This window comes from Ursus maritimus, unplaced genomic scaffold (assembly GCF_017311325.1).
Source record: "Ursus maritimus isolate PB19 unplaced genomic scaffold, ASM1731132v1 scaffold_31, whole genome shotgun sequence".
Lineage (NCBI taxonomy): Eukaryota > Metazoa > Chordata > Mammalia > Carnivora > Ursidae > Ursus > Ursus maritimus.
In genome coordinates, this window is record NW_024425675.1 from 24197351 (window position 1) to 24216890 (window position 19540).

The window sequence follows — 19540 nt, forward strand, 5'->3', positions numbered from 1 at the left end:
ATTAACTCGAAATGGATCTCAGATTTAAATGTAAAGCATAAAATTATCAAACTTCTAAAAGAAAATATAGCTCAAATTATACCATGCTATGAGAATCAAGAGACAAACTACAGACTTGATTAAAGTATTTGCTATCCAAATATCTGACAAAAGACCTTCTAGAATACATATAGAACTCTGAACACTCAACAATAAAAGCAAAAGTAAAATCCAATTAGAAAATGGGCCAGGGGCGCTTGGGTAGCGCAGTCGTTAAGCGTCTGCCTTCGGCTCAGGGCATGATCCCGGCGTTCTGGGATCGAGCCCCACATCACGCTCCTCTGCTGGGAGCCTGCTTCTTCCTCTCCCACTCCCCCTGCTTGTGTTCCCTCTCTCTCTGGCTGTCTGTCAAATAAATAAATAAAAAATCTTAAAAAAAAAAAAAAAAAAGAAAATGGGCCAAAGACATGAACAGACATCTTACCAAAGAGAATATTCAGATAGTAAATAAGTACATAAAAATATGCTCAACATCATTAGCCATTAGACAAATGCAAATTAAGAGCACGATGAGGTATCACACATACCTTTTATAATAGCTAAATATTTTTTTAAAGTTGCATCCATGGCAAATGCTGTTGAGAATATGAAAAATCCGATTTCTCATATCATTCATAGGAATAGTAAGATTGCACAGCCACTCTGGAAAATAGTTTGGCAATTTCACACTTTGCATAGAACCCAGTAATTATACCCCTGGGCATTTATCCCGGGAAATAAAAACTTATGTCTACACAAAGCCTGTATATTAACATTAATAGCATCTTTATTCATAATAGCCCAAACTTGGAAACTATCCAAATGCCATTCAAAGGGTTCAAAGGATGAATGGTTCGACTGGCACATCCGTACAATGGAATGTTACTCAGCAATTTAAGAAAGAGGCTATTGATAGTATGACAACTTCAGTGGATCCCAACAGAATTTCACTGGATGAAAAAAAGCCTTTTTTTTTTTTTTTTTATTCACTTGAGAGAGAGAGAGCACAAACAGAGGGGAGGGTCAGAGGGAGAGGGAAAAACAGACTTCCTGCTGAGCCAGGAGCCTGATGTGGGGCTCAATCCCAGGACCCTGGGATCATGACCTGAGCTGAAGGCACTCAACTGACTGAGCCACACAGGTGCCCCGAAAAAGCCAGTCTTAAAAGGTCACATGCTGTATGCATTAATTTATATAACATTCTTGAAATAGTAAAATTACAGAGATGAAGAGCACAGTAATGACTGCTAGGGGCTAAGGATATAAGGTGTGACTATAAAAAAGTATCATGAGGGATCTTTATATTGATAGAAAATTTTGCATTTTGAATGCAGCGATGGTTAAACTAATCTATATACATGACAAAGTTGAATCAGACTACACACAAACACAAAAACAAATGCATGAAAAGCTAGTTGGACCTAATAAGGTTATAGATTGACCATATTGATTGTCCACTGTCAATTTTCTGGTTCTGACAATAGATTATTTTTATATAACATGTTCTCAATGGAGAAAACTAGGTTATGGCTACATAGGATCTATCTGTTGTTTTTCCAACTTCCTGTTAATCTATAATTATCTCAAAAAAAAAAAAAAGTCAAAGAATATACAGTAGAATGCTAAACCAAATGAACAATAAAACCTCAAGTCGTCCATGGGAAGACAGATAAAGGAAAACAAAGGAAAAAATAGGGGATGTGATACATCAAACTGAAACAACAAAATGGTAGAGTTAAACACAAATATATGAATTATAGATATCTGACCAGGTTGAGGCACATAATAGAATACTATTCAGCAATGCAAAGGACAAGTTTTCAACAGAAGTGATGAATCTTGAAAGAAATATGTTCATAAAAAAAAAAAAAAAAACAAAACCCAAAGAACACAGAGTCTGGTATTCCATTTGTTTGAGGTCTGAAAGTAGACCATGTTAAACTACAGTAAGACAAGTTAGAAAAATAGGTGCCCGAGGGGGGGCACATTTGACTGGAAGTGAAAAAAAGGGAGCTCTATAGAGTCATGGAAATATTCAACACCTTGGTAAGTGTGTGGGTGTCACAAGTATATGCATTTGTCAAAATGAATCAAACAGTACACTTAATGTGGGTACATTTCTATGGATGCAAATTATACTTTAATTTTAATATGTTCTTTAAAAAGAACTTTAAAGATTTCCCCACATCCATATGAATCATTTAATATACTTCCTGGAAAGCCCACGCTCCATTTGGGTATCACCAGAACAGTAATATGATATGGTAGTTGTAGACACTTTGGAAGTTAGATCTCAAGGGTTGGGCATCCATTTTTACATGATTACATATTGGCCAGATGCTAATCAAATAATCCACCTTGTTTTCACCTCCACATTTTGAAGAAAAGACAAAATGAGAAAGCCTCAAAGTGTTTTTAACCAAAAGAGAGATATTTTAAATCCATTTTGAACAGCATTATAAAGAGAATGCTGACAACTTCTCAGCTTTCTTAAGAGGCAAAATAAAATAAAAGAGCCTCAGGATGACTGCAGTGAAAACTTCAGTTAGACTTTAGGAAACACTTGAACCCCTAAGGATTAAATATAGTTATAATCATGTATCTCTGAAAATAAGCAAATATATTGTGTACAAAACCTATATTTTAAGACTACAAATTTAAGGTGAAAGTCTTCCTCTAAGATGGACCTTTAATTCCTTAAAAATTTGTTTCCCATCATTTGAAGAACTGCTGTTGCAAAATCTTTTGTCTTATATTTACTTACTATAAGCTATTCTCAGAAAATGATCTCTATGACAAACACTGGTTGAAATGCCCGGTTCCCATCCTCCAATATAATTTTATTTAACCTGACTTAAAAGACTAGAAAATAGTTCAGCTAAACAATAAAGTGGACACAGTATAATGTTATCAGTTATATTTATAGGAATATTCTGAGAAATATATCATTTTCTGAGAATAGGTAATAACCAATAAATATGGTAAAGATACTACTACAGCAGGGTCTGAGATGTCCTGCCAGTTGATCAGGAACAAATAACTATATTAAGAAGCAGTTCAGATCAAGCTCAAAATAAAGTATACCCAAGATAACAAAAATAGGGCAATTAGGTGTGGATAGCAATACCTCTACAGGTTTTTGTCATACCCCAGGTCTTTTTAAAGTGTTGACTTTTTCTTTGTTGCTATGCCCTTTGTCTTAGAAATGAGTAGTCAGTGTTTTACTTTTTTCTCTTGTGCATTTCAAAATTCCACACTCGTTATGGTATCCAGCTCTGTTCTATTAAAGCAAATAATGTTGGCAAGCTTATTTATTGAACACATATGTACAGAATTCAGCAATTATTCTCTGCTGAGAAGTCTAAAATGGAAACACAGATCCCTGCCTTCATGGAGATTAGGATCTTGTACGAACTTACAAATATGTGTTGAACAAATTAGTAAAGGTGTATCAGGAGTGGCGAGGGGGTAAGCTTGAAGGAGAAACTACCATTTATAGTTCTTCCACAATTCTTGTCTCTATTAAGCCTTCAGCATATCATCTCATTTAATCCCACCCTTATCTCCTTTTAGAGATGAATAAAGGACACTCAGAAAATGTAACTGTTCAAAGCAGACAGCTTAATTCCTAGCTGCTAAATATCCCACTCAGATGGTCATCCTATGATACCACAATTGTTTTTATTATTCAGTGGTGACTATAAAACTTCAAATCAGAATTACATTACTTTGAATTATCTTGCTTTAATGGTTCATATTTTGTGGTTTGGGCTGTTCTTTAGCTTCAAGTGTTCCACCAGAAAAATACAAATGTTACTTCCTCAGGGAAGCCTACCCTGGTATCTCATGCTGTTCAAATCCTTTGATTATATGATCTCCTAATGCCAAGTACCTTCCCTTCATACCACTTACTCTTTGAATAATTTCCACCCTTTACTCTAGATTATAAGCATAGGGGGTGAGGCAGACAATGCATCTGTCTTTGCTTAACTGGTCCATTGCTAAGCCTACAGTGGGCATTAAATAATAAACTAGAGGTTGCTGAATGAATGAACATTTTAAGGGACACATAGAGAGTAACTAAAATGCCAGAGGCTTAAAACTGATGGCAGATTGTAGGTAAAATCCTCTGAGGGGATAATTTAAGAGAAAGTTGGGTACAGGGGAAGAGAAAGAGAGGGACTATTGAAGACATTCTAAGAAATTCAGTGCAAATATGCACTTCAAACAAGGTCAAGAATTCAGGTGGCTTCTGTATGGATAATAGGTTGCAGCCATTTACTTGATCAACTAAGATAGAGATCTCTGAAAATCTCAGACTTCTATGGACCAAAATTGTGAACTCATCTTCTCAAATTCCCGAACACTGAATTGAAAAGCAATGAGAATTCTGTCTTCCAAAACTATTCCTGAGTCACCAAAAAATTCTATTCAGAATTTGAATTTTGAATTTCATGAATTTTACAGAGCTAAGAAATAGTTGGCCAATAGGCTCAGCAGAGAGGAACTGGATCCCCTTCATTCAGCGCTACCATACGCAGTAATATGAAGAGTGTTTGGAAGAAATGAGGTCACTACAGATACCACACAAGTACTTAAAGAGGATGCTGCACATGTGACTTGAACGTGTTGTAAGTGATTTAAAGAAAACTAAATTTCTTTGCAGCCCTTATTTTACGGTGACAGGGCAAGAAAAGTAAATAACCTTAAAAAAAAAAGTAATGCCCATTTGTAATTATAGTTTTCAAGGAAAGCTTTTGGGTTTAAAAAGAATTTCTGGAAAAAAAACACCTTTGATTTGTCGTCTAATTTTTTAATCATAAGCATAGGTTTAGCGTCAATTCACTTCATCTGCTGTTAATCAGTTCAGCTTTGTCTCTGTAGTTGGTGTACAATAAATACTGGTTTGTAAATGAGCACATTTTATTTCTACTTATGCTTGTGCATTTGTGTGTGTGTGTGTGTGAGAGAGAGAGAGAGATAAGGGAAAATGCTCTGTCATGCCAAATAATCTCCAAAAATGGAAACTGATTTAAAAAAACTTTAGAATAATAGCATTTTATAACATAGTTGATATGTATTAATTTAAAAAACTTTAGAATGGCATTTTATAACATAGTTAATATATATCAATTGATTAATATATAACAATATATATTAATATAATATATAACATAGTTAATATATATTAATCTGAGAAACAATTATAGTGAAGCTGAATATTTTTTAGATATTGATTTGTGTATTTGAGTTTACATTTCTCATATTTTTTTTTTTTCCCATTTACTTCCTCCCAAATTAAGAGGTAAGAGCACTGTGAAATAAAACAAGTTTCATTGCTTCCGTTGAGTTGTATGGCAGGGCCCGATACAAAAGTATACTATTATACTTTCTGGCTATTGTTTTTTCTTTCTTTTTTTTTTTTTTAAGACTTATTTATTTTGAGAGACAGAGAGCCTGTGTGTGGGGGTGTGAGGGGGCAGAGGGAGTCTCAAGAGGACTCTCTGCTGAGTGTGGAGCCCGAGCTCGGGGCTCAGTCTCATGACCCTGAGATCACCACCTGAACCAAAACCAAGAGCCAGATGCCTAACTGACTGTGCCACCCAGGTGCTCCTGTTTATTTTTTTAATTTTTTAATTTTTTTGGACATTCTTTCATATCTTGTAAAATATTTTTTGAAGTTTTTATTTAAATTTCAGTTAGTTAACACACAGTATATTAGTTGCAGGTACAGAATTTAGTGATTCATCACTTACATACAACACCCAGTGCTCATCACAAGTGCCTTCCTTAACACCATCACCCATTTACCCATCCCCCCCACCCACCTCCCCTGTGGTGACCATCAGTTTGTTCTCTATATTAAGAGTCTGTTTCTTGGTTTGCCTCTCTTTTTCTTCCCTTTGCTCCTTTATTCCTTAAATTCCAGATATGAGTGAAATCACATGGTATTTGCCTTTCTCTGAGTGACTTATTTCCTTGGCATTATACTCTCTGGCTCCATCCACATTGTTGTAAATGGCAAGATTTCATTCTTTTTGATGGCTGAGTAATATCCCATGATATATGGATTCCATGATATAATGTGGATATATATATCCACCTCTACTTTATCCATTTATCAGTGACATAGTCTGCTTGTATAGGGTTCATTCTAGGTTAGACAGTGAAGATGCTTTGTCAGTGGAATGCTTGGTTTCTCAACATCCCTCCTCCCCAAAAAGGAGTATATCCCTGATATGGTCAGTCCAGACATCTGTTCAGTAACAGTTAACAGAAATCTAGAAGCCATCCTTGACTCCTCCCTTCCTAGTATGTTCCCCAGTCAACTACAGCATGAGTCCTGTCATTTCTACCTCTCTCTCTACACTCTTTACTGATTCTTCCTTATACCAGGCACTCTATATTCTCTTCTGTAGCTTCCTAAACATCATTCGTGCTGGCTTTCTGTCAACGGGTTCTACAAAATAGACTGTACCATTTAATGTAAATTAGATTATGTCATTCCTCTTTCAAAATCCTAAATCCTCCTCTCACTTAGACAAAAAATACAAACTATTACATAAATTCCCTGCATGATCTGGACCCTGTCTCTTTCTCCCCACTCACCCTGAGACCTTTTACTGCCATTCGACTTGCAAAACTTTTACCTCTGGCTTCACCAAGTTCTATTTTCTCTGTCTGAGATGATTTTACCTGGAACTCTTTGTCCAAGGGACCTTCTTATTCAGTCTCGATCTGTAACTCAGCATGTTCAGAGAGGTTTTTCCTGGCATCCAGCCCCTTTCCATTGGACAAGGCATGTGCCACATCTGCCTGCAGGAGCGACTTTTATTAAGTTTCACAATGTGCCAATTGGGCTATTTCAGCTAAAACTGAGAAAGGAGAAATTCAGGCACCCATCTCAGATTACCTGGTTATTTAGTGCTGGAATTTAGATTCCAAGTCTAGAAACATTTTTACACATAGGTCCTGTGCTATTTACTCTTGGATTCTAAAATTATTTGTTGAAAGAATGAAAAAATGAATGTCAGCAGAAAGGATGATGAACTGGAAATTTCATCCACATGCCATTTCTGGGTTCTATCTTAGCTTGACCTGGAGCTTGACCTTTTGCAACGAGAGATCACATGAGAACTAAGATAAAATATCCTTGAAAACTGGTAGAATGGGATGTCAGAGTCATATTAATTTTATGTAAAATAAATGACAAAAGTGATTAAAAAAACCAATTTGAGTTTGTGGACTAAGATTCCAATAATTTCATAGTGCATTTTAGCAGTATTTTTACACATTAGCTCTGCAGTTCCAAAATACACCCATGCTATCTTCTTTACCTCCTAAGTTTATGTCATTTAATTTTTTTAGACACTTGATATCATACATTTAAGGACTGCATGTGAATAGAAAAGTAAAAATCCCTGAAAGTGTTGAACAGAAAAACTGAATGAAAATACTCTAAGCCAAAAATGGCAGAACTCGGAGAAGTTGGTAAGGAAGACCTGCAGCGTCAGGTAAGTGGCCTGCAACTGCTTTTTATTTCTCCAGAATCTTCTTTGAAGTGGTGCTTTAGGAATCATAAATAACTCCACTATGAAGGGCAGGATTAAGGCCCTGTTATTATGAGGAAATAAAGGCTTGGGTCATTGCAGCAAATTATATGAGGCTTTAGCCAAGTGGCAGTGGAAATTACCTTTCCAGGTTTATAGTGTCTGTTGGGCATGAGAATAATTGGGAATGGCTAAAGTACCCGATATCATGACAAAGTTTCTTCCTAGGAAACTAATTCAACTCTCAAGCTACATCCTATTCTTAAAGAGCCTCCCCCCCCCCTTTTTAGTTACAATCGAATTCTTACCGTCAAAAACAGACACAGTACTCCAGAAATCCATTTCATTTAGCAATATCTTGCTGGCAGCAGAGTTATGATGTTAGATAGGTGGCATATTTTGGTGTTCTGGATACTTTCTGGTGTTACTGACACATTCTTACTTTTGGTCTCTGAGTTGCATACATGAACACAAATGTTGCTACAGAAAGCATTCACGATTTTTCCCTTATATTTTTATCTCCCCCCGACTCCAACTGAGAAACAAATCAGAGTAGCTAGGAGCATGCCCAGACAAATTAGCTAATGTTTCAATTAGTGCCCAGTTGTGAAGTCAATAATCTTTTTCATTCAGGTTGAGATAATTCATGGTTCCTATTGTCATCATGAGTCCTTTTTAAAAGTGATGCTGTTGGTTGGGGGAAGGGGTGATGGTGTTGGTGCTAGACTGGTTGTGGAAAGTTATCTTTATGTTTATCTGTGTCCTAACAAATGTATGTTACTCACCCACTGCATTGTTCCACTATTCCATTAACTTTTAATTTTTTCTCCATTGAGCAAACATGTTTTGCAAGATTTACCCTCTGTTCCACCAACACTTATGCACATTTTACAACAAACATTATGGCACGTATAAATTGAGGAATTAGACTGCTGATCAAGAAATGGGCATCTGATTAATCACTGATATGAAAGTTTTTAAAACATTTTTTAAAGATTTTATTTATTTATTTGACAGAGAAAGAGAGAGAGAGAGTGAGCATATAAGCAGGGTGGGGAGGCAGAGGGAGAGGGTGAAGCAGGCTCCCCACTGAGCAGAGAGTCAGGCGTTGGGGCTCCATCCCAGGACCCTGGGATCATGACCTGAGCCGAAGGCAGACACTTAACCAACTGAGCCTCCTAGATACCCACTGATATGAAAGTTTTCATAAACAACCACCATTCCCTCCTAGGTAGAATATATATAGCCCTCTTTTGTGGACCTCTCTGTACATCTCTTTCTATTCTTCATTATTGCTTTTGTAAGTTTACACATCTATAATTTACTATTATCTTTGGCCACAGGGAAAATGATAATAGAGTTAGAATAACTGTTGAAAGGCACTTGTTAAAATTCACATTCTTAATTTTAAGATTTAGCATATAGCAATAGAAGGAAGTGACCTAAAAATTATTCCTGAAAAATTTATCAAAAGCAATCAGAATAGAGTATGTTTACTGATATAATAATTTTATTCAGTCAGGAAAAAGAACCAAAGACCTGTATTTAACACTGCCATTTGTTTTTACGGTTGTTCTAGAAGTTTAACTTAAAAAAAAGATAGGAAGGAAAAAGGCAAATCTGCCATTATTTTAATAATAATTTTTTATTATATTATGTTAGTCACCATACAGTACATCCCTAGTTTTTGATGTAAAGTTCTATGATTCATTACTTGCGTATAACACCCAGTGCACCATGCAATACATGCCCTCCCTAATACCCATCACCAACCTATCGCATTATTTTCAAATGATGTGTCTTGATACTGAGAAGATGCAAGGCAATCTTCTGAAAAACATTTAGAACTTGTACAAGTTTTGTAAGATGATGAGATTGCTTGCAAGATAAATAAGAAGAAATTAATAATTTATCTATATTAATGCAGCAACCAGTAGGAAAACATAATGCAAAAATAATATATTTACAAAAGAAAATCTAATTCCAAGTTAAAAAAAAAAAAAAACAACATAATCCAGTGTGAGCCAATTCTTTCTTTTTCACTATTTATGGCAACTTTTTAAAATTTGACACTCAGTTTGAGATTTTGTTGATTATATTCTAAGTATAGGATCTTTGCATTTCCATCATTTGTAGCCCACCCACAAAGTGTTTTGACATTTTATTTGGTTTCAATAGCTCCTAATGATTTTAGGTAAAGCTGATGTGATAATAGGAACAGGTAAATGAAAAACAAAATCTACAATACCACAAATTTTATACATTTGTGCATGCATGTTTGAAGCCCGTTCACCCTTACAATTTCTTGTATCTCCTTAGTGAACATATGCTTTTCTGTGCTGTTCTTTGAATTTCCTTCTTATAAATCAACTTCTGATGCACAATTCTTTGAAATATAAAGACATATTCAAACAAATTTCAAAAGGGGCCATATGTAGCATGCTAGAGACATGGAGCCTGATTAGAATGGGACTTGGAATCTTTTTATGGTGCTGAATATAATTTAAGACACCATGTTGTTACTTAGAAGGAAGCCTTATTTATAACATCAGTACCATGCTGCATGCCAGATGCCAGTGGAAAGTGAAACTATGATTAATTTAATTTGACCTTTCTCAAGCCTGCAGAACGTAAATCAGATATATTTAATAAAGATCAAGTTTGCAAGAAATAACTTCGACTTCAGACGTGTAAATGTTTCAATGAGAGAAATGAAGGCAAAACTTTGTACATTTCTGACTATAGTTTAAATTAAGCAAAAATGATGAAAAATGTAGTTTGGCAATGTGCAACTTTCCCTCATTAGATATATGTGGCACACTGAGTAATCCAGTAGTTTTATTGCATTTTTTAGGCCATTACGTACAGCACAGGTATCCTCTCTTGTGTGTATAACAAACAAAACAAAACAAAACAAAAAATTTTGATGCCTAACTAGGATAATTGCATTAAGTAGATTTTGACATTTACTTGGAGATGATTTTGTTATCAAATCTTCTTTAAAGTCTATGATCTAATTTTTAATAAGATTCTGAGAGTTTTGAAATCTTTACATACGAAAAATAATGGAGCAATTCTTCCTCAAAATAAAAGCAAAATGATTGAAGTTTTTCTGGCTGAGAAAGAGGGCAAAAGTTTATTTTGAAGACAGAAATTTTCAAGATTAAAGTCAGGTTTGGCAGGATGCCTGCTTTATTTTAATGAAAGAATGGACAGGGGCCAAACTCATTACTTTTGGAATACCTAGCTGCCCCAGAGCACATAAGTAAATGTAGGAAGATACCACATGCATTTTAGCTTGTCAAGATCAAGACAGGACATTCATTCATTCACTCATACATTCATTCATTCAAAAACCAATCCCTTCCATGTACAGACTCTGGAAAAGTAAAATGAGTTAGAAGCAGATACTGTTTCAAAGTGTTCTCATCAGATTGATTGCTAACATTTGCTTGCAACACATCTCTTTCAAATGGCTAAATGCTGTAATTATGGAATGTGTAAGATTCCAAGGAGCACATTTCTGTCTGCAGAGTATCAGGAATGACTTTTTAGAGAATCTGACCTGAGTCTTTGAATACAGACGTGAATCCACAAGGCTGAGAAGAAAAGAATGTATGTTCCAGGCAAAGGAAAAATAATGAGCAAAGACAGAATTCAGAATGAGTAGAGGGTCTTAGACACACAAAATGGCGATTAAATTCTGTCATAAAAGTAATGAAGAGCTTAAAAAAATGGATTAAGTCAGAGGAGTTTATGGCTCTATTTGCACTCTAAGAAGGTGGATATGATTGTGAAGATGGTGTGCAGTGAGCAGGAGGCAGGGAAGCCTTTGAGGAGGGTCTGGAAATGAACCAGAAGGGATTAGCGTCTGCAGTAGCAGGTAAGTAATGGTGGTGAAGTGGGGAGATGGGTTCAAGTGATCTTTAGGAAGGGGATTTATAGCATTCCTGTCTCATTAGATGGGAAATTGAGACAACATTTATATTAAAATACTTGGATTTGGGATGCCTACAGGAAACCCAGCAAGATGTCCAGGAGGCTTCAGAAATAAAAGACCGATTGGGAAACACATGGTGATAGACATAGTTTCAGAAATCACTGGCACAGTAACCCTTTGAAGCTATAAGGGTGGATAAACTGGCCCAGAAAGTGGATATGGTAGAGGAGAACAAAAAGAGCATACCGATGAAATAGGAGAAACATAATTTTTGGTTGAAAGAGCTGGGAGGCGTGGCTAGAAGGGGAGGCTCGTGTTGGCAGTGGAAGAAGAAGCTCATAGAAGAGAAAACATTTAGAGGACCTCCCTTGTACCAGGTAGAGTGTTAGGTGTTTTGTACATTTCTCATGACAATTCCCAGTATTTTATTTAGTCTTCATAACTTCATGCCCACTTTATAGATGATGAAAGTCAAACTCTGACAGGTCAAGTAACTGTCCTTGGCCACTAAGCTATTAAGTGGCAGAAGGTGGATTCTAACCCAAGTCCATCTGATTCCAAAAGCCTGTCATCACTTGAATAAAATTAAATGTAGTACACATTTCTGTTTTGTGGGATGTGGTAAAAATGCTGTATCTTTCCTAATAGGGCATGATTTCATGATAGGATACATTGAGCTAAAAATTGTATGGTCACATTTGTATGTTTTGAACTATGCAAATATTAAATATCTTGTAAAATATCGATGTAATCATTTTATAGAATCATTTGAAATGTAAATTTCATAATTAAAAAAAAAGTATGTGCTGCATAATTTCACAGCTAGTAATAAGCTGTGCCTACATCTTTGTGGTTCTACTTTAGTTAGTAAGCAGAAATTCTGTGTAACATCCATTGTTAGTAGCTTGTCAAAAATCCTGTTGCTAAAGTAAAATTTCTGAGTTATTTTGGTGATTATTGTGCTACCATTTGAACATTCTGCTATTACAATGTAAAATATTTTTAATGTCCTATAAAAGTGCCTTCTAAACATGAGTTAAGTCGTGGACCTTGTACTGAAAACAAGCTGGAAATCAGTAAGGCTGGAATATAAATTTGATGCAATAAAAACACTATGAAGATGGCCAAACAACTGCCATGATATGCTGTTACTTTAGTAAAAAGCACTCTATGACATATTAGAGATAATGTTGAATAAACAGGCAATATTAGAGCAAGTAAAGCTTTACATTTGCAAAAGTTATCATATAATCAGGTAAAAATAATGCAAAACTGAAAAAAATGTAAAAAGGAAACAAAAACTTGGCAAGTGCAACATAGCAGAAATGTGATTCTCAAGGGAGATTTGTATAGATTAATATGCTCCTAAAATACCTTGGCCGCTTTTACCCTCCCCACAAACTTGTATTTAGTGTTTAAAATTGGTCTTGAAATAAGTGTTTTTGTGTGACCTAAATTTCCTATATTGTGACTATCCTGTATTACAATCCATGGGGCTATGAATGCAACACTGCTGGGATTTATGAAGGTGATTTGAACGGGGAGAGGAAATTCCAACCATCAAGGACACTGCTAGGAGAGGAAGTATAACAGCAGGTGGTTTGTTGAGAAGGGAAGACAAATAGGGAATGTAGTACACCTGAGCACTGTTCAAGCGTGTCCACCCACTTGCCCACTTCCACGCAGAGCCTGCCCTCATATCCTCACTGAGTTAGTAGGTGTCCCCGAAAAGGTCAAAGAACAGACAGGGTCTTGCAGCTGTTTCTCTGAGGCCTCCCTGCATTGTTTCTAATGCTAGAACTTGGAGAGATTATAGAGAAGTCTTGATCCTCACTCAAGTATTCACCAGAATGCTGGGGAAACTAGAACAACTAATTACGGATCCAATTCAACCAGCATCCAGGTTTCAGCTCCTGTCAGCAGTGACAGCTTTAGAATTTGGGAACAAGTCAAGAGTTTTGGGCACATTTAACTGTGAACTGAGAATTATTCTGTGGTTCAGATTTCACCAACAATGTATGAACAACAAAGCAGGTACTTGGCTCTACCTGACTTGATAGCAACTGAATACTCAACTGAAATTGCATAGTTTTGCTTCCAAGAAAGTGTCACCTCAACATTGCTGTGTGTATCTTAGGTTTTAAAGTTTATGATAAGTACAAGACACTGAACAAGTTCACAGACCTGGACAAGACCAATCAGGTGATGGATAAGGATTCTTCTACATGCAGTTTACAACTACTCTGTCTGATTTTTAAATGTCTAAGGCCACATCCTATCTTATGAGAAAGCAGTTTATTATAAATCTTCCTCCCTGAAGAAATTTTGATTTTAGTTTAAAAAGAACCATCTGGAAATGCTTGTGTTTCCTGTTTAAACTACCTCAAAAATAAACAAAACAAAAGTTAATTTTTACTGGGATTTAATCTGATGTTCTTCCATAACCAAATGTCTTTTAGAGTGTGTTCTATTTTACAGGTGCCAAAATAACAAAAAAACTAAAATATTTTTATCTACAATAATGCAATCAATTTCTCCAACAGTGTATAACAAAAATCCATTATTCCAGCCTTGATTACCTGAAACTGTTGAGGACAATATTACAGTTTTTTTTTTTTTTTTAATATAAAGTATGCCATACCTCTCCCATCTCATTTTTCTCCCAACATCTTCATCATTTTGAAAGGATCACGCTTTGAACAAGCAGCAGATGTTAATATAGAAATATAGAACATCTCAATTTTCTCACTGCTAACTCAGCTTACTGAGCCAATTTCACAATTCTCACATTCCTGAGTCCTAAGAGAAAATGCTAATTTAGATTGTTAAAATTGACACGGGTTAGGGTATAAAGGGTAATTAGCATAAAATCCTACACAAAGTGTTCTTAGCACCATTAATCAACACCCACCTAGGCATACACTTTTTTAGTCAGAGCTGATGTTTAACGAAGCTGAAAAATATCTAAAATATTCTCTTCTAGTTAAGTAATAAAAAATTCAGTTTGTCCTCAAATCCAGTATGAAGGGTTTTAAGGAAAAATACATAATGTGCAGTTCATGAATAACTTTATTTTATACTTAAGGATTATTTAAACCATATAAAAGTACTCCCTTGAGGAAAACACCTTTTAAACACTTGTGTTTTTGACATATTTGTGTCAGTGCTGTCCCGTACATGTGTTGTTACTGCTGAAACAACTGATCTGTTTTCTTTTTCCTCCCTTGGTTCTTGTAAAGGCTATTGCATTTAGCACCTGTGTTCCCATTTTCAGGACAGAACACTGCTGGTGTTCCTGCCTCTTTCCTTTGCCAGACTCCTAGTCACAAAATAAAGTCACACAGGTCTGAATCTGCTCATCAGTTCAGAGGTGCACTTGGTTCCTCAAATTTTGCAAGTCTACTATATTAATTATGCTTCCTTGTTTTTCTCTCCTTGCTAATGATGTGAACTACTGGCAAGAAAAATGTTTTCCAGTTAGATGAATGATTCAAAGTCACATAAGTTTTCTGCTTAGTTTCCTCATTTACAAAATAAAATAATGGCAAAAACAACAGAGATGGCAAATATAACAAAATTATATCTAAACTTCAGGGGCACAAGGCATATATGTTGCTAGGAGCCAGTCCATATACGTTCCTGGGGACACCAGTGAGAACTATCTTCAGAAATTCTAACTCAGAGGCCCCAGGGAACAAGGCTGCAAACATGTTAGCACAGAAGTCCATTTATTCTGCATAAGATGCTGCTGCTTTGTGTAGGCATGGTTAAATACACAGGTTAGAAGCTGAGAGAACAGTGTCAGGAGAGAGATTGTTTTAAAAAAATCCCACAACCAGAATATGTGTGCTCTGATCAGTGTTGGTGCTGTGAGAACACACAGTGGGAGCACAAAACTGGCACTGGGGAAAAAAGGCTAAGAGGAAAAACAGGCACAATTGGCCCGGGTGAGTCACAGCATGGAATGAATGTTCCTAACATCGAGAAGGGCATGTGTGCAGATCAGGAAGAGGGTGTGCTGAATCCTAGGAGCAGAAATTTCAGTACAGTTGAGGAGCAGGACTGAGGTGAAGCTGAGGTGTCAGGTGATGAGTCTCACGCACCTGGGCAAGAATCTGAAAAGCACTGGCAAGTAAATGAAGGGTATCGAGCGGGGAAGTAGACAAGCATCTTTGTATTTTAGAAAGATCAATCTGACTGCAGGGTGCAGAACAGACTGGATCCTGGAGGAGATTTTAGGCAGGAGGTCAATGGGGAAGCTATTGAAGTGACCCTTGTGAGAAAGGCCTGTGGTAGGAGGCAGGGGAGGGCAGGATGGAAGGTGGGGGCAAATGGTAAGAATAGCTAATGTTTAGGAGTATCTATTACAGGCTAGATCCAGTGCTTTTCCTGTACTGTCTCATCTAATTCTCTCTCTCTTTCTCTCTCTCTCTCTCTCACACACACACACACACAAATCCTATAATACAGGTACTACTTTTCTACTTAAAGTTGATGTAATTCAAGTTTAAAGAGGAAATCAGCTCAAACTCATCATTTCCAAAGGCTAAAGCTGAGTTTGAAGTTAGGAAGTCTTGCTCCAGAGCCCTGTCGGTGATCTGCCCTCCAGACGAATTTAGGAGAACTGACAATGCTCAGTGACAGACTGGTAGAGGTGGTAAGTAGAGAAGGAGGAGGAGGTCACAAAGATGAGCACCTGCATCGTCAGGCCATGAGGGAGGTCATTCACTTAAGTACTGAATGCAAGAGGAGAGTCACTGTCGGGGAAGGGCAGAAAGGACTACAGTAGTGGGCACCTTGAGTCTGAGGTGTCTGCAGGATATCAGAATGGATGGGCAGTTTGAAGGGTGAATCCATCTGGAGAAAAGGACTTGGCACTGGATACAAGAAGGTTTTGCAGTTAGTAGCAGTATACCAGCATAGTCTGTGGGTATGAGGTCGGAGAGAAAGTGTGTGGGGGGTTAGAGGATAAGGGAGCCTGAGAAGGAGCAAGATCAGGAGGCTGTGTTGTGAGAAGAGCCAAGAGAAGTGGTGCTTTGTGATCAGGGAGTGACTGAAAGCATCCAATACCTCTGGGAGCTTAACAGGCTATGAAAACAGAAAGGAGCTATCTGATTTTGTAACAAGAGGGATTCTTCCTGAAGACAAAGGTCACGGTGGGCACACAGTACAGCGACAACACATCTTAACTGCTACTACTCTACAGATGACACAGCTACACAATTGTATAGATGATACGATGCAGACAAGGGGCTGCTGCTGGGCTGTCTAACGCCTCCATAACCTCCAATGTTCTTCTCATTCATGCCTGTCACTCGAGACACAGATTCTAGTGCCACTGAACTTTGGCTTAATTAGTTGGTAAAGTCAACTTTGGCTTAATTAGTTGGTAAAGTCTGTGATTTACCAAAGGGACCATGAAGGCTGGATACTTAGTATAAAAGTGCTAACCCATTGTTTTTGAAGGTCTGATACCATGGGAAGAAGGAGATATCACGGCAAGAAACTTCTTTTAACAGAGAACCTTTCCCAAGATCGTTTTTTTTTTTTTTTTTTTTTTTTTTTTTAGTAATTTATATTTTTCATACTACTTTCACTGATGTCTTCCTTTAAGATGGTCCATGGGGGTAAAACAAGCTGGCAGGAGAGAAGAGAGAAAGAGAAAAAAAAAAAAAAAATCATGGTATGTATAAAAACTGCACTGGGAAATATCCCATGTTTCTAATTCCTGACTTTTTCATTATTGATTATAAAATAAATGTAATTTAAATCACCCTTCATGCACAAGGCTCTCAACAAATTAACAACTTATATAAACCCTTGTGAGTCTCAACAGTAATACTCACTTACTAAAGGGAAATGATGCATTTATATTACTTACTTCAGGTCACATAAAATGTCAGTAACATAGTAGAGAAGGAAATCAGAAAGAAAGCTAGAATTATAATTTCTTCAAATCTGAATCTTTTGCTTTAACTCTGTTGCACAGAGGATTAACAAATTTGGTTTTCTCAGAATAGGAAAGATAAGATTCATCTTATTTCTGCTCTGCTTGAAATTATGAAACCAAATTCAGTTTCACAGAATATTATTTGGAAGCAAACCAAGCCCATTCGCTATATAAGAAGTCTCTCTCTGCCAGCAAATGTTCACAAAATGAATGTACAGATGAAAGACAAGCAATTTATTTTTATTTCATACTGAGAATGGCAATTTAAACTACAGTAAATTTGTCCTTTGAAGGAAATTCAAAATATAAACCAAATATCTTTATAGCTTTATCAATATATAAGTAAGTAATAAAAATAGTAATCAAGATGATTTTATGCTACAGGACAAGTGTAGCAATCACACATTTCATTGTAATATAAATACCAGTACATGTGATGTATACATATACTAAGATTCAGAAACCACATTCTAACTCCTGTTGCTGAGTAAGTAATACCTAGAATACCATTCCATTGCAAATGGGTCAAGACCTCAAAGCTCTGAGTGGGACATGAACAAGCTGAGATTCTGTTCTACACTGGGAACTATATAGCATATCCTTTTATCAAGAGTGTGTAAAAGTGATACCTAAAGTGCAAAGAGATGAAAATAAGAATCCTATCATTTTCAAGCTGGAAAGGGTCTTTAGAAAATATCTAATGAGATTATTTTACAGACAAATAAAACAAGTTTCCAACAGGTGGTTCCCTATTACTTATTAGGTCTCCTAAGTGTCATGTGTGAATTTCAGTAGAGGGAAATAACTACAGGAAGCACAGCACATCAAAACAAGTAATCAATACAAAACCGTGGAATAACATAACATGTTCTAAAATGATAATAAAGCAAAAGTAAAGCACTATTTCCCAAAGTTAAGAATGCTCATGGACTTCATTTGTAACTTTGAAACCTGAGAAAGGAAGGAGATATAAATGTGTGGCCAGTTTTTATAATAACCAAATGAGAGGCATACCCTGAACACCGGATTTTATCAGAATCAACAAGATGTGTCTCACAGAATCTAATCTCTGGATCTTTTTGCTGTAATTATCATAAAGGGCTTAAACTCTAATTTATTACAGTGGCATTTAAAAATAAGTTTTCTCAATTTTCATTTCAGATAGGCTGTTCTACAAATATCTCCTATTTTTTAAGTGGTGGGGAAAAAAGCTGTTAGCACCTATCCCCATTCCACCCAAAAGACCAATTATTCTTTGCTTTATTATCTTAAGGGTTCTTTCACTAAAACTGTAACTTCCAAAGTGGAAAAGGTATGGATGCAGGCAGTGACAGCCATCTGCTTGCTTTTCAATGTTGGTCTCCACCCAGGAAAACAAATACCTTCTTTCAGAAGAGACTTCCATCCTCTTTCTTGTTGGAAAAAATGCTACTTACTTGCATACCCCATTTCATTTTTTTTTTTACTCTATAATTTACATACTTTGAGTAAAACAAGTCCCCTTTCTCTTCAGCTTCTTCATCTCTTTCTCCTCCCCTCCTTCTTCCTATTTTCCCTCTCTTTCTCCTCTCTTGATTCCTTTTCCTCTTTCTTTTTAGTGGAAGGCATGTCTCTGTTTTTCAGCAGTTTATTTTGAAGATTAGAAATATGACATTGGAAACACATCATAAAACACAAAGGTTTATACAAACAGTCCTCTGATATTTTTGGATATTACCACGGAATGGGAATATTAGGACATTTATCTTATGACCTTAGGATTTCCATAGAGCACATAGGCCCTTCTAATTGTCTTCCTTAATACCAGTTAATCCCATGTGCCATTCATTTAGGATATCACCATTGCTTGGGTGTAGGTCCCCTAGAATTTTTCCTTGGAACTGAACATGAGAATTCACTCACCCCACTAGGCAAAAATAGTCTAGCTCTTCCATGTCCACTTAATATCTGAAGAGAAATAATGAAAGGATAAAAGGGAATCTTAACACAATTAAATGTTTGTGTCATCTATCTACTTACCTTTCTCTTTACTCATCCACCCATCTTTATCTTTGTATCTATTTATCTATCTTTCTATACCTG